Below are 15,580 nucleotides of genomic sequence, written 5' to 3' on the forward strand. Positions count from 1 at the left end.
AGCAGGTAGTTTGGCAGACATGATGGAGAAAGAATGTGGAAACTATTCTGATTGTCTCTATTTTCTCAGTAAAAATCAGCTGAGAAGGAAAAAGTAGGTATTAAAGAATTAAAGAAAGAGGAATAAATGTTGCATGGTTGAAAGCTGACTGTATAGCAATTATCCTTATGTATGCACGTAAAATCACGGCTTAAACTGATAGAATTTCAATGAAAGTTTAACAACTCCACAATCGTTATCAGGAGGTAGGCACAACATCCTCAGAAACTGATAGAGCAATCAGACAAAAGTAGTGAGAGTAAGGAAGATTTGAGCAACAAATTAATAACTAATAATCAATATCTATTAACCCAATAGATATAGAGAGCCTCCTATGCCATCACCCCCCAAATAGTACTTGAAATCATCTACATGCAAGGTTGCTAATAATATCTCAACAAGGCCCAATAATTATTATCATATAGATTGTCCTCTGATGCATCTTAAGAAAATTAGAAGTCGGGCGCCTGGGTGGCTCAGTTGGTTAAGCGACTGCCTTTGGCTCAGGTCATGATCCTGGAGTCCCGGGATCGAGTCCCACATCGGGCTCCCTGCTCAGCAGGGGGTCTGCTTCTCCCTCTGCCCTCTTCCCTCTCGTGCTCTCTGTCTTTCATTCTCTCTCTCTCTCAAATAAATAAATAAAATCTTTAAAAAAAAAGAAAAAGAAAATTAGAAGTCAAAAATAAGTCACTTCCTCCTCCAAAAAACACCCCAAACTAAAAAAAAAAAAAAAAAAAAAAAAAGACTCCTAAATAATGTGTGGGTTAAGGAGAAAATAGCAGTATACAATACAAAATGTTTACAACTGAACAGTGAAAGTGGTACATATGTAGCAAAAAGCAAAACATGCTCCCTATAAAACAATTTAGAAATACAGAGTGATGTGAGGAAAAATACTGTTAATCCCAACATCCAGAAATAATCGGTTATCATTTGTTTTATAACCTTCCAGGATTCCTCCATCCTCAGGAGCCTATTGGTTGGTCTCAATGTGCAGGCTGAATGGAGAAAGGGGTTCAGAGCATCCTCCAAAACAAAGGCAAGTGTTCTTCTAAGGAGTTTTACAGAGTAAAAGATTTTTCTTTTTCTTTTTTTTAAGATTTTATTTATTTGAGAGAGAGAGTGAGAGAGCACAAGCAGGCGGAGCAGCAGAAGGAGAGGGAGAAGCAGGCTCCCTGCTGAGCAGGGGCACTACAGACAGATGTGGGGCTCCATCCCCGGACTCTGAATCATGACCTGAGCTGAAGGCAGATGCTTAACTGACTGAGCCACCCAGGCACCCCTAGAGTAATTACTTAGTCAAGCATTATCTGTTTCATTATACTACTGTATAATTTACTTTTATTCACTATCCCACTGTAAAGTTGTGCTTACAAAGAATGCTCTTTGTAGTTCCAACATCTTTGCTTGAGCTCAAATTTAATATGGTTTCAGATGGGAGATGTGCTTCTAATTTGATTGGCTCGCCTGTTTATTTTTAACATCATCAACCATTATCACATATTAGATAATCAATCTTTCCCCCAAAAACCTAAAGTTGTGTCTTTTCTACCTATTAATCCATGTTTAAAGTAGCCCTTGCTGTATAAGAAAACACCCCAAATTCAGTGACCTATAACACTAAGAAATTATTATTCCTTACAAGTCTTCAGGTTAGCTAGGTTGCTTTCTCATTGTGACTGAGCTCAGTCATGCATCCACAGTTAGCTTGAGTGGTAGGAGACTGGGGTCATGGCTGGGTACTCTCATGTATTTTGAGGTCACATGGTTCTAGAATGGTCTGACATGACCTTGTTAGGACAATTGCTCTGTTTTCCGGTTGTCTCTCACACCATTCATGCTGCCTGAAGCATGTATTCGTGGTAATCACAGAAAAACAAGAGAGAACAAGAGTGTGATTCAAGAGAGCAAGTCCTCATGTGTAAGAGCCTCCTGGGTCTGTATTAGTGCATCATTTTACTTCATAACCATTTACAGCATGAAAATTCATATGAATGTATATGTTTTCAACAAAATAAACTTACAGACTTAGGATATAATTTCTTAGAATATAAAATCTTCTGATTTTCTAAAATTCAGCCATCATAAAACTCAACCAGTGACAGAAACAATTTTAGAAACCTAACAATGCTATTTTCTTATGGAAAATTATATAAATAGTACATATATACATATCCTAAACTGTCACTTCAAAAACTACATTCTAGAGGGAAGGGGGGTGGGGGGATGGGTTAGCCTGGTGATGGGTATTAAAGAGGGCACGTACTGAATGGAGCACTGGGTGTTACACGCAAACAATGAATCATGGAACACTACATCAAAAACTGATGATGTAATGTATGGTGATTAACAACATAAAATAAAATAAAATAAACTACGTAGTCTATTGGCTTAATTTATGTCTGTGTCTGAGTAATCCAATTTAATATTTTTATACATAAAAATATGTGATGATTTTTAATTTGACAATTTAAATGAAACATAAGCTGCTATAAACTTTAGATGGGGGATAACTGCTAATTTCCATTTCTTTTTTTTATAATTTTGTCCACTTTTCAGACTTCACACATGAACTTGTGTTTCAGTAGCATCAGAAAAAATAATACAAATTATTTTTTAGCTCTATACACCTACTAATAATGAAAATGTTCCCTTTCTTTTATATTCAAATTTAAAATGTAAAAATGTTAAATTATATTCTCATTTAAAAATATTGTATAATTCTGACTGCATATGGAATGTGTTAGCACTGAGTTTATCCTAAATATAAATTTCTTCATTTGCCTATCCTTGATCAGAATTCCCTAATGAATATTCATTTTTGAATACAGAAGTTGTTTTTTAGCATAAACTGGATGTTGGAAAAAGCCCAAGAGAAATTAGCTTCATGGTCATTTAATTAATTTTAATTGGTCAGGGATTTAGAATTAATTGCTAGGACTTTTAATCACTTTTGAATTTTCATATTTCAGGGCTTTTTCCCACAATTATATGGTAATTGGCCCAGGTTCTTAAAATGTTCTTTACCCAAAGTGTTTTCTTATGGTCATGCTGTTTGCCTGGTTAACGCTCTCGTATCTTTCAGGGTCCCGCTTAGACACCATGGTGCAGAAGATCTTGAACTGCTGGCTTAGCTTACATCTCCTGATATTATGTTGTCCTTGGAGAGTGTAATTTTTCTTCTAGTATGTGTCTGTGTTTGTAATTTTATATCAACTAGATTCAATCTTGAGACAGAGATATTACTGATTTTTTCTTTCACTGCTTTATCATTGGCACCTAAACAGTGATGGATACATAGTAAATATTCAATGAATATTTACTGAATTGGTTTAAAAAACTGATGTGAACATTCAATTACTGTTTCTACCCACTAAGCTGTGAGTTCAATGAGGGCAGCACGGTGTCTGCCTTACCACCACCATGTTCTCTGTTCCACGTACAATAATATCTGGCACAGAACAGGCATTCGTTGAACATTTGCTTAACAAAGGATGAGAAACATCAGCAAAAGGAATTCAGTCCTGAGATGGTGTGCCGCAGAAGGTCTCAGTAGCATACTTCATGGGCATGGTGGGTACAGAAGACAGTAGCTACTCTGTGGCTGCCCTGGAGTTTGGATCTACCATGGTGAAGAGAAGAGATGACATTTCCACTTGACTGGAGCTTAAAAGCACAAGATTTGGGAAGTCCTTGAAAAGCAAAAGTCTGAATATAGGGCAAGTTCACTTTCCATGCCTCTTATTCCAGCACAGAAAAAAAAGGATCAGTGGCTACAGATGAGAATATTTGCCTTGAAATTTTTAGTGTCTGTGTGTAAATAACACAATAAGCATTTAATACAGGGTTTAGCTTACCATATTTTATATAAAAGGTGCTACGAAAATATATAAAATCCCTAGTGGCAGTCTGTATACTTAATTACCTGAAGAAATCCATTTAAAAATGAATTAATTCCGGGGAGCCTGGCTGGCTCAGTCGGTAGAGCATGTGACTCTTGATCTCAGGGTTGTGAGTTCAAGCCCCACGTTAATTTCTACATCCAACCTGGGGACGTCAATTACTGTTTCTACCCACTAAGCTGTGAGTTCAATGAGGGCAGCACGGTGTCTGCCTTACCACCACCATGTTCTCTGTTTCCACGTACAATAATATCTGGCACAGAACAGGCATTCGTTGAACATTTGCTTAACAAAGATGAGAAACATCAGCAAAAGGGGAGCTTTTAAGCTCCAGTCAAGTGGAAATGTCATCTCTTCTCTTCACCATGGTAGATCCAAACTCCAGGGCAGCCACAGAGTAGCTACTGTCTTCTGTACCCACCATGCCCATGAAGTATGCTACTGAGACCTTCTGCGGCACACCATCAATTTTCTTACATATTTGTTAAACTGCAACCTCAGGAGTTCCCTGGGTGAAATTAGAAACTGGCCCCCATACATTGAGGGCAAAAATAGACAAAGAAAGAGGTGGACTACTTCAGATTAGTAGGTGGTAGTTTTAACAAGCAAGAGAACTTACATTATGAGGGCTGTCTTTGTTAGCCATGAGATGAGTAGATCTTCATACTTGCCCACCAGAATCTTAAAATGTATATAGAGGCTTTATCAAGGTTCAGTCACATACACAGTCCAGACAGCCTCAACAACACATTACTCTCTCAAGGCTGCATCCTTGAAACAAATTCTAGTGTGGGAACAGTGGGCAGGATGTACATTCCAAGGGCAGAGGAGGGGGTGAGGATCTTCCAATTGCCTGGGGCCAACTCACAGGTCAACCAGTGGTCACATCCTTTTGATGGTGTCTTCTCACAGTATTAAGCTCTGACTCTTCATGAAAGAATATCAAAAGCGATTAATCGAAATTCCCTGATGTTTCCTTGGAGAGCATCAATAAGTGTTATGGACTCTGCCAAACTAATCATCATAGGGAGATGTGATCCAAATATTCACTTGTCCAATTTATCTTAGTCTTCTTTAGCTAAATTCCATAACCAAACTCCTTATGCTGAAATGCTGAAGGGTCTGTGTAAGGGTCCTTTGTTTAATGCCTGAAAACTACGTATGTTAACTCTTAGTGAACTCCTGCCAAATACTCCAGATATAGGGATTAATATCATTCCCATTGAATTTCATGCTAAGAGCTGTAGTATTCTCCCAAGTCTATAGTCAAAAACTTTTTGCCAGCCCTTCCCTTATTCAGAAGGAATCATTTAGAAGGACAGAAATTTTTTCCGCACAAGGATTTAATAAAATACAGTGTCTTAGTATAGATGAGCCAGGTTTACTGAATTCCAGTGATCTACACAAATCAGAAACCATGTAAATATAGTATCCAGAATGAAAAGTAAATACCTTCATTGACCATGACTCTTACAACACTTTGGAACAACTCCATAGGTAATTTTTTTTTTCTTGAAATACAGCAAGAAAGAGACACAAATTCATGAATTTTTTTTATGGTTAAAAATCACTTACTTAGGGGCGCCGGAGTGGCTCAGTCGGTTGAGTATCTGACTTCGGCTCAGGTCATGGTCTCAGGGCCCTGAGATGGAGCCCCACGTAGGAATCCCTGCTCAGTGGGGAGTTTGCTTGTCTCTCTCCCTCTGTGCCTAGCCCTGCTTATGCTCACTCTCTCTCTCTCTAATAAGTAAATAAAATACTTTTTAAAAAATCACTTACTTACAAGAAACTTGGATTGCAGATATCCCTTCATATCTAATTGTTTAGGTCTGATTCAGTCACCATGAAGCATCATGTTGGCACTTTTGATAATAATTTTGCCACACCCACATTTATATATATGAGTCATGTGGCACAAGAAAACAGATCAGCAATCCCACCCTGATCCCCACTACCACCAAGAACCTGGACTATTGTTTCTCCCCACAACCCAGTAATTTATTCCATAGACTGAACTGAACACATAGATCTACAACCAAGCCAATATTTCCTTTCCCATTCTATAACTACTTATTGCTACCAGTATATTTCCTAAAACATTGGTTTAATTAAAAAATGCAACATGTTTTTTAAAACTATAAAACAGGCTTTTCTAATGCATTATTTATTATAATAGTTTTCATTATTTTAAATAAAAATATTTTACGACAGAAGTAATCTCAACTCACTGTAGAAAATATAGTTAGGCAATTTTTTTTAGATAGGCAAATTTTTAAAAATCCTACTCTTCTTCCACTTGGAGACAACTACTATTATCATTTTAAGGCATATCCTAATAGATATCTCTCTATTTATAAAGATACACGTATTTTCATTTAGAAAAATAGCGTTATGCACATATCGGAACTAATTTCTTAGTTAGTAGTATATCAGGAACATACATGTCAAAAAATCTAATGGTTAATATTTCAGGATATGGATGTGTTAGGAGTTGAATTGAGTTCCCCACCCCCTCCCCAAATGTTGACGTTCTAACCCCCAGTTCTTCCAAATGTGACATTATGTGGAAATAGAGTTCTTGTAGATGTAACTGATTAAGATGAAGGCATATTGGAGTACGGCGGACCCTTAAGCTGATGTGACGGGTGTCCTTATAAGGGGATGGCCGTGTGAAGACAGAGACACCAGGAGAACATCATGTGATGATGAAAGCAGAGATTAGGGTGCTACTGTCACAAGTCAAGGAACACTAGTGATTTCTGACAAACCACCAGAAGCTAGGAAGTGGCAAGGAAGGATTTCCCCCACCGGTTTGTCAGAGAGCACAGACCTGCCAACACCTTGATTTTAGACTTTTAGCTTCTGGAACTGTGAGAGCATAAACTCCTGTTGTTTTAAGCCACCTAGGTACAAACTGTCACAGCAATCCTAGAAAAGAGTTACTATAGGGAAAAGCTTAAAATGGTAATGATCATAATAGTGTCACAAAATAGATGTGTGTATGTAACTCTATACACCATAGTTCTCCAACTCATCAAAAGGATTTGTTGAAAATGTGTAAACCCACAGAGTAGCATGAGAGCTTCATTTAGTCCTAAACTTTAACTTAATAAATATTAGAATAAATGACATGGGCTATTGTGTGAAGTTCTTATACAAGGAAAACATTTTTTAAAAATAATAAAGTTATACATCAGTGAGGATCCATTCAGGAGACAGCAATCTCATTAGGAATTTGAATAAGGGAAATAGATTTTCTAACTAGTCCAAAGGTGGTTGCTAAGGTGTACAAGGGTAGCAGCTACAGGATGGTTGCTCCCCTAGGGTTGAGAGAGAGGGGAATGAGGAAGGAACTCAGGAACTTAAGGGGGCTGCAAGGCTGAGATTCAGACCTGTAGAGTAATGCCATGGTGGCTACATGTGGCCTGCCACTGTGATGGAGAATTCTGATGAAAGCGTTCATGGTGAAACAGTGAAACCACCAAAATATCTTGTCATTGTGGTGACCAAGAAACTTGCCAGAGGATGCTGCCACTGAACTGCAAACGCAGTTCGTGGTAATAGACAAGCTTGCCAGGAGGTGTCTTCAGAAAAAGGCAAACAGCATTCAGCTGTGGTACATCTGTGCCCACTTCACATCAATCTTCTCAGTGTCCCATGGCAAACACAACATGGAACCCGAGAGTCTCTTCCTACTCTTCCTGCCTGACAGTGTCCCTCCAGTATCTTCTCAGGGGAGCCTACTGTCAAGCCACCTGGTAAAGGGTACATATAATTTGCAGAGCCTAATTCCATCATCACAAAGCAGGGCAAACAAGGGTGAGTATGGAGCTGAGAAGCAATGAATTAATAACTGGCTCAGTCCACCACTTCGGCCACTCAGTAACCATACACACACTTCAACACACCTTTGAGCCTCCATATAACAACCACACAACTCCGTTTCTACCTAACAAGATGGAAACTTCTTTCATACTGTTAAGGAAGCTCTCATTCTCTTCCCAAAGTGGAAAGACACAGTCTCAACAGTCGTTGTGTCCATCACTGGCTATATTAATCATTCCACATATTCATTTATAGTCCCATTAAATATTCTGTTACCTAAAGACTAAATTGTAAAGTTAATGTCTCATAAAATTCTTTAAAATAATTCTTTAAAATAATAAAATAATAAAAAACAAAAAGGAGACAGAAAAGACAAAAATAGACAATATGTGTAAGTATAGACACATAACAAGCAAGGAGAAAATATGCAATGTTACACAGTCTTTTTCTCTCTTTTTTCAAAAAGGAAAAGTTTATCACTATAACAATAGCAGTAGCCAAGTATCAACATTTCTGCACAAGTTTCTTGAACCCCAATTCTGTAGGGCAACTTCTCCATGTCAGGGTCCCAAAAATCTTGCATATGGTCCACAAAGGCCATGTAGACAAGATGCAAAAACAGGCAGAACCATTCCTTGGTGGAAAGCTTTGTGATCCTCTCAGAACATGGAAGGATATATCGGCAGTCTTTCTTCCTGTAATGGGCCCAAGGCAGTAGTTGATAGCTATGAGATCCTTATTTCATTCCCTATTCCATCTTTATTTTGTTCTAAGTCAGTCCTAAGCTTCTCTAAGCTCCTTACCTGGAGGAGTAACCAAAAATTTCATTCCTAAAGGATCTGAGTCTCAATCATCCTTTCTTGTTTTGGTTGTTGTTGCTTTCCATTAACTTTATTAATGGATGGGATGAAGAAGAACCCCAGAAACTTCACTGATTTCTAGATACCATCCTCTTTGCCTCTACTATATGGCAATAACCTAATTTCCCCTTGGCAATTGGAATTAATCACTTCGGACTTTAGAGTACTCACCCCCCTCATTTTGCCCATTGCTTCACTGACCCAAGGAACCAATGATGATGGCAATCTCATCTTCCAATTCAGTTGAACCATTATTGTGTCACCTACTGGAACTTTGCTATATATTTATAAAATACATAAAATATAAGGTATATAAATTATAAAATATATCAGATTATATATATCCAATACATATGCCATATTCATTTGTGTCCCCCTTGTTCATATGTTAAAACCTAATTCCCAACGTAATAATAGTAAGAGGTGCAGTTTTTGGGAGGTAATTAAGTCATGATAATAATAATTTCAATAATCCAATGGATCAAAGGACAATTAGGTAGATCCAGTCAGCTTCTTCCCCACTCCCCTCAACCAAAACTTCCAGAACTGTGAGATATAAGTGTTTGTTGTTTAAGCTACACATTATATGGTAGTTTTACCTTAGCCTGAACGGACTAAGATAATATGTAATCCATATGTTGTTCAATGTGATATGTATATTTATGTACTGGTCAATGTAAAATATGTTACATAGCTACTCTACTTTTACATCTTGATTCCCAGACCCCTGTATTCTGACTGTGGGAGAAAACATCATATGTTCTCTGATTCAAACAACACACTGTATCCTGTAAGATACAAGTTTCTTCTTTCAAGGTGTGTTCTTCTAAATAATACTGTAACTGAGACCTCAATTAGCCATTCCATTTTTGAAGTAGGCCAGCCACTTACAGGTGATAGGGTATGTCATCAAATCAGTTAATTCCTTTGGTGTGAGCCAGTAACTACTTTACTTCCTTTGCTACTAAATGGGTTCTTTGATCAGAAGTAATGCTGTCCGGGATATCATAACTATAGATAAGGCATTGTGTGAGTCTACAGAGGATGATGCTAGCAGCAGCATCACAGGCAGGTAAGACAAATTCCTATTGAGAAAACATGTGTTATTCGGTGCAGATGACTCTTTGCCTCACCATGATGGAAATAGTTTGATGTAATCGATCAGCCGCCATGTCGCTGGCTGGTCCCCCCAAGCACTGGTGCTACACCGGGGACTCAGTGTTGCTCTCCATTTTGGGAGGTCAGGTACTACGCAGTAAGTCAATTAAGTAGTAAATTAAGTAGTAAATTATCTTTTTATCAGGGGCAGCTCAAGTGTCGAGTTCATAGAGAACCTCAGTCCCTGCCATCATGGTCGTTCTGTTCCAGAGCCGCTGAACAAGCACTAAGGAAGGTGGGGAAGAAGCTGACTAGATCTACCTAATTGTCCTTTGATCCACCTGATTATTTAAATTATTATGGATAGCTTCCTCCAAAATTCTCTGTAAAGTTCAGGATTCCTACTTTACCTCAATTCTAGAATGCCACATTCAGGAGTACCTCTGGACCATCTTTGTGCACTTCTATCATTTCAAGTGTTTCTATTTTCCAAGGGCAGATCTCTCTGCTATGTGTGAATAGAGGAGAGTAGCTATTTGTATGAAGAATCATTTTATTGTTGATGTCCAACTTAAAATTCTATTTCTTCGTGTGGGAAAAAAAAAACATAAATGCATGACATGTTCTTTGTTACATTATTAGGCATTTCCTGTGCTGGTACCCATTAAGTAGGTGACTTTTAAATTGTGTTAGATCTAAAGTTATGTGGAATATATATACACACACACACCACTATTTTCATCTTTATCCCAATTCCGCTTTCTCCCTAGCTTTCAAGATTTATAATCTAATTGAGTTTTCCAGTCACATGTTTTAAAATGATATTCTCCTAACTTTAAAAGTTGTGCCAGTAATACATTCCTCTGTTAATCACTTTCCCATCCTGAGGCTGGCCTGGAGTGACAGTAACATTTCTAGTACTTCCCAAAGTTTAATTTGAGTAGAAATTACCCAAAGATCTTGTTAAAATGAAGAACCTGACTTGCTAGGTCTGGGATGGGACTGGAGATTGCATTGCTAACAAGTTCCAAGGTGATGTGGATAGAGTGCTAATCCATGAGACCATGTTTTTAAAACAAAGGAATAAATACACAAAAACCATTGTTGTACTGGAACCTGTTCTCACCAGCTCATGGGCTCCTACTGTTACATTTTGAGGAATTTTGCAAGCCAGTTATTAACATAGCCATGATTACGTTGTGTGAACTTTCAATTAAATAAATCATACTAAAACAAAAGAAATAGGTACCTAAAATTCACCACTTCCTCGTTAGTTTCCTATATTTTATTTTTATCCGTGTTCTTGAGGTTATTCATATCTATTATGACTGTAAGATGAAAAATCTATAAATGGTGTCCGACTGCACATCTCTTTCCAATGCTGCTTTCAGTAACATTGCATCGGTCACTTGAAATGTCCATGGTGGTAATATTTATAACATGGGAATTTGCAAACACTACAGACAAATTCCTCCCTCCACCCACCCAACCTGTTTTTTTCTTTTCAAAAGACCTCGTTGTTAAACATTGCTAGCGCACCATTTGTTCATCATGAGGTTTTTGTCCCTTTATCTAAGATATCACCCAAAGCATAGACTGGGTAGATTCTGTGCTCTATAACTGCACTCAAATCCCAAACTCGAAAGAGAGAGAAATAGATATACCACTTTACTTCTTTCATATCTGAAAATAACTATATTCTTAGTACTAAAACAATACTGACTCTGAAGAGAGCAAAAGGATTTTTGAGGTCAAATGAAATTTGCAATTTAGAGGTCAAATGAAATTTGCAATGATGAACATGTATTCAACCTGATTGCTAAAAGCAATCTAAGAGCAGCTTAGAGCTCAACATAAATAGTTTGATGATTATATTGTTTTTGTATCTACACCTTAAAGAGAATATTTACATTTGTTATTTGTGAGAATGTCCTTGTGACATTATAATAAGTCAAAGTGTTCTTGAAATATTTCTTTGATGTTTTTGGCTTTCACTATACAAAGAAAATTATTTTTAGTTTAAAGATTCTTTCTGAAGTAAAATTTTGTGACTATGGGGATTAGAATGGATGCAGGTTTTAGGAATCTGTACTAATACTCAAAAAAGCTTTGAAGCAAACTAAAGTCCCTCCTAGAATGAGACTTTCCACACTTGCTGGCTTTATTTAGACTTTAATTGGACATTTACTCATATGTCTATCCTCACAAGGAGTTATCCAGCTTCCAGATTTGTCTTAGAATATTTTTAGCCTTGATATATGTAGGAATACCTGGGTGAAAACTGTTATCTGGTAAGTTTTAAGTATGTAAAATTTATTCTTCAGTCCGCAAACAATTCACTTACTTAAACTCAGTTCAAATATTTCCCCACTCCATTCATCTCCATTGACCCCAGAAGGTAGAAAAATGATCTCTCTTACCTTACCTCTGAATTCCTAGAGTTTATTTCCTACTTGAGGAAGAAAGCCAACCAGAGCACTATCTGGACAAAACTATTTGAAAATGTCCAGCATGAGAAGGCTCTGAAGGAGTTAAGGAGCATTCTAAATTGGAGAAGGGGTGGAATGTTTTATGAGTCTCTAACGAGAGGAAGGAGGTTTGTCAAAGTTCAGCTGGTTCCGGAAATGGGAAGAGAAGGATTTTTCACGTGGATTAGCAGCCATTGTTTGAACAGCCTGGATTTTATCTAAAGGATGGAGAGGAAGAGTTTGGGACTAGGTCATGTGCAAGAGTGGGTGGAACAGCTGCCAGGAACAAGTGCACATGAAGCCACACACACCCCCACCCCTCCCCAACCCCCCTACCCCTGGTTTTAAGACTTTCAGTTTCCCTCGTGCATTTATCACTCACTTGACATTTTCAGTGTACCTTATAGTTAGGGCAATGATAAAAACTATCTTTAACCTAGAGAACTAGAAGAAATACTAAAAATTACTCCAAGAAAATGGGCATGAACCATACGGTCATCATATATTCAGTCATTTTCACCATTTTTTATTTATTCTGCTCAATGAGACTTACTTTCCTTTTTTTTTTTTCTAATTGAGATCTGGTTGACACAAAATGTAACATTAGTTTCAGGTGTACAACATAGTGATTCGACAAGTCTGTACATTCTGTTACGCTTACCCCAAGCGTAGCTGCCATCTGTCACCACACAATGCTATTACAAAATCACTGACTCTATTCCCTATGCTGTCATCCCCGTGACGTATTCATTCCATAACTGGAAGCCTGTACCTCCCACTCCACTTTACTCTTTCTGCCCATCCCCCCACTCCCTCCCCTCTGGCAACCATCCCTTTATTCTCTGTATTTAAGGATCTGTTGTGCTCAATTTGATTTTAAACCTACATATATCACAACACAGAACCAAAAAGACTTTGAAAAAATCACTTGGTTGACTGTAGTCAAATAATGAATACAAGGATCCTCATGTAGAGGGTTCACTATCTATAGGTGCAAAGTCCCTTCAGGTTGTTTTAATCTAGTTCATGGTTATTACACTCTACCCTGCCATAACTGCCACGTGTGCCCTACGTCACAAGGGTACCACAGTGTTGCTCAACCAGTTTCTATAATACACAATATCCTATTATTGTCCCACTTTTGGAATTTCAAAAGGAGAAAAAAAATGTACCATTTCTTTATGTAAAGGAGAAATTGCATTTTATATATATGAAAACTAGTAAAATATACTGACTATACACATTTTTATTTGTGGAAATTCATTACAGTTTCTTTCTTTTTTTAAATTTTATTTTATTATGTTGATCACCATACATTACATCATTAGTTTTTGATGTAGTGTTCCATGATTCATTGTTTGCATATAACACCCAGTGCTCCATTCAATACGTGCCCTCTTTAACACCCATCACCAACCTAACCCATCCCACCACCCCCCTCCCCTCTAAAACCCTCAGGTTGTTTCTCAGAGTCCATAGTCTCTCATAATTCGTCTCCTCCTCGGATTTCCCCCCTTCATTTTTCCCTTCCTACTATCTTCTTTTTTTTTTTTAACATATAATGTATTATTTGTTTCAGAGGTACAGGTCTGTGATTGATCAGTCTTACACAATTCACAGCGCTCACCATAGCACATACCCTCCCCAATGTCTATCACCCAGCCACCCCATCCCTCCCACCCCCCACCACTCCAGCAACCCTCAGTTTGTTTCCTGAGATTAAGAATTCTTCATATCAGTGAGATCATATGATACATGTCTTTCTCTGATTGACTTATTTCCCTCAGCATAATACCCTCTAGTTCCATCCACATCGTTGCAAATGGCAAAATTTCATTCCTTTTGATGGCTGCATAATATTCCATTGCGTGTGTATATATCACATCGGCTATTGTGGACATTGCTGCTATAAACATTGGGGTGCATGTACCCCCTTCGGATCACTAAATTTGTATCTTTGGAGTAAATACCCCAGTCGTGCAATTGCTGGGTCGTATGGTAGCTCTATTTTCAACTTTTTGAGGAACCGCCATAGTGCTTTCCAGAGTGGCTGCACCAGCTGGCATTCCCACCAACAGTGTAGGAGGGTTCTCCTTTCTCCACATCCTTGCCAACATCTGTCGTTTCCTGACTTGTTAATTTTAGCCATTCTGACTGGTGTGAGGTGGTACCTCATTGAGGTTTTGACTTGGATTTCCCTGATGCCGAGTGATGTTGAGCACTTTCTCATGTGTCTGTTGGCCATTTGGATGTCTTCTTTGGAAAAATGTTTGTTCATATCTTCTGCCCATTTCTTCATTGGATCATTTGTTCTTTAGGTGTTGAGTTTGATAAGTTCTTTATAGATTTTGGATACTAGCGCTTTATCTGATACGTCATTTGCAAATATCTTCTCCCATTCTGTCGGTTGTCTTTTGGTTTTGTTGACTGTTTACTTTGCCGTGCAAAAGCTTTTTATCTTGAATGAAGTCCCAATAGTTCATTTTTGCCCTTAAATCCCACTTGGTTGAGGTGAATAATCCTTTTAATGTACTGTTGGATCCTATTGGCTAGTATTTTGGTGAGAATTTTTGCATCCACGTTCATCAGGGATATTGGTCTATAATTCTCCTTTTTGATGGGGTCTTTGTCTGATTTTGGGATCAAGGTAATGCTGACCTCATAAAATGAGTTTGGAAGTTTTCCTTCCATTTCTATTTTTTGGAACAGCTTCAGAAGAATAGGTATTAATTCTTCTTGAAATGTTTGGTAGAATTCCCCTGGGAAGCCATCTGGCCCTGGGCTTTTGTTTTTTGGGAGATTTTTGATGACTGCTTCAATTTCCTTAGTGGTTATAGGTCTGTTCAGGTTTTCTATTTCTTCCTGGTTCAGTTTTGGTAGTTGATACATCTCTAGGAATGCATCCATTTCTTCCAGATTATCTAATTTGCTGGCATAGAGTTGCTCATAATATGTTCTTATAATTGTTTGTATTTCTTTGGTGTCGGTTGTGATCTCTCCTCTTTCATTCATGGTTTCATTTATTTAGGTCATTTCTCTTTTCTTTGTGATAAGTCTGGCCAGGGGTTTATCAATCTTACTAATTCTTTCAAAGAATCAGCTCCTAGTTTCATTGATCTGTTCTACTGTTCTTTTGGTTTCTATTTCATTGATTTCTGCTCTGATCTTTATTATTTCTCTTCTCCTGCTGGGTTTAGGCTTTATTTGCTGTTCTTTTCCAGCTCCTTTAGGTGTAGGGTTAGATTGTGTATTTGAGATCTTTCTTGTTTCTTGAGAAAGGCTTGTATTGCTATATACTTTCCTCTTAGGACTGCCTTTGCTGCATCCCAAAGATTTTGAAAGGTTGTGTTTTCATTTTCATTGGTTTCCATGAGTTTTTTTAATTCTT

The sequence above is a fragment of the Neomonachus schauinslandi genome, chromosome 8 (genome assembly GCF_002201575.2).
Source record: "Neomonachus schauinslandi chromosome 8, ASM220157v2, whole genome shotgun sequence".
NCBI classification, from domain to species: domain Eukaryota; kingdom Metazoa; phylum Chordata; class Mammalia; order Carnivora; family Phocidae; genus Neomonachus; species Neomonachus schauinslandi.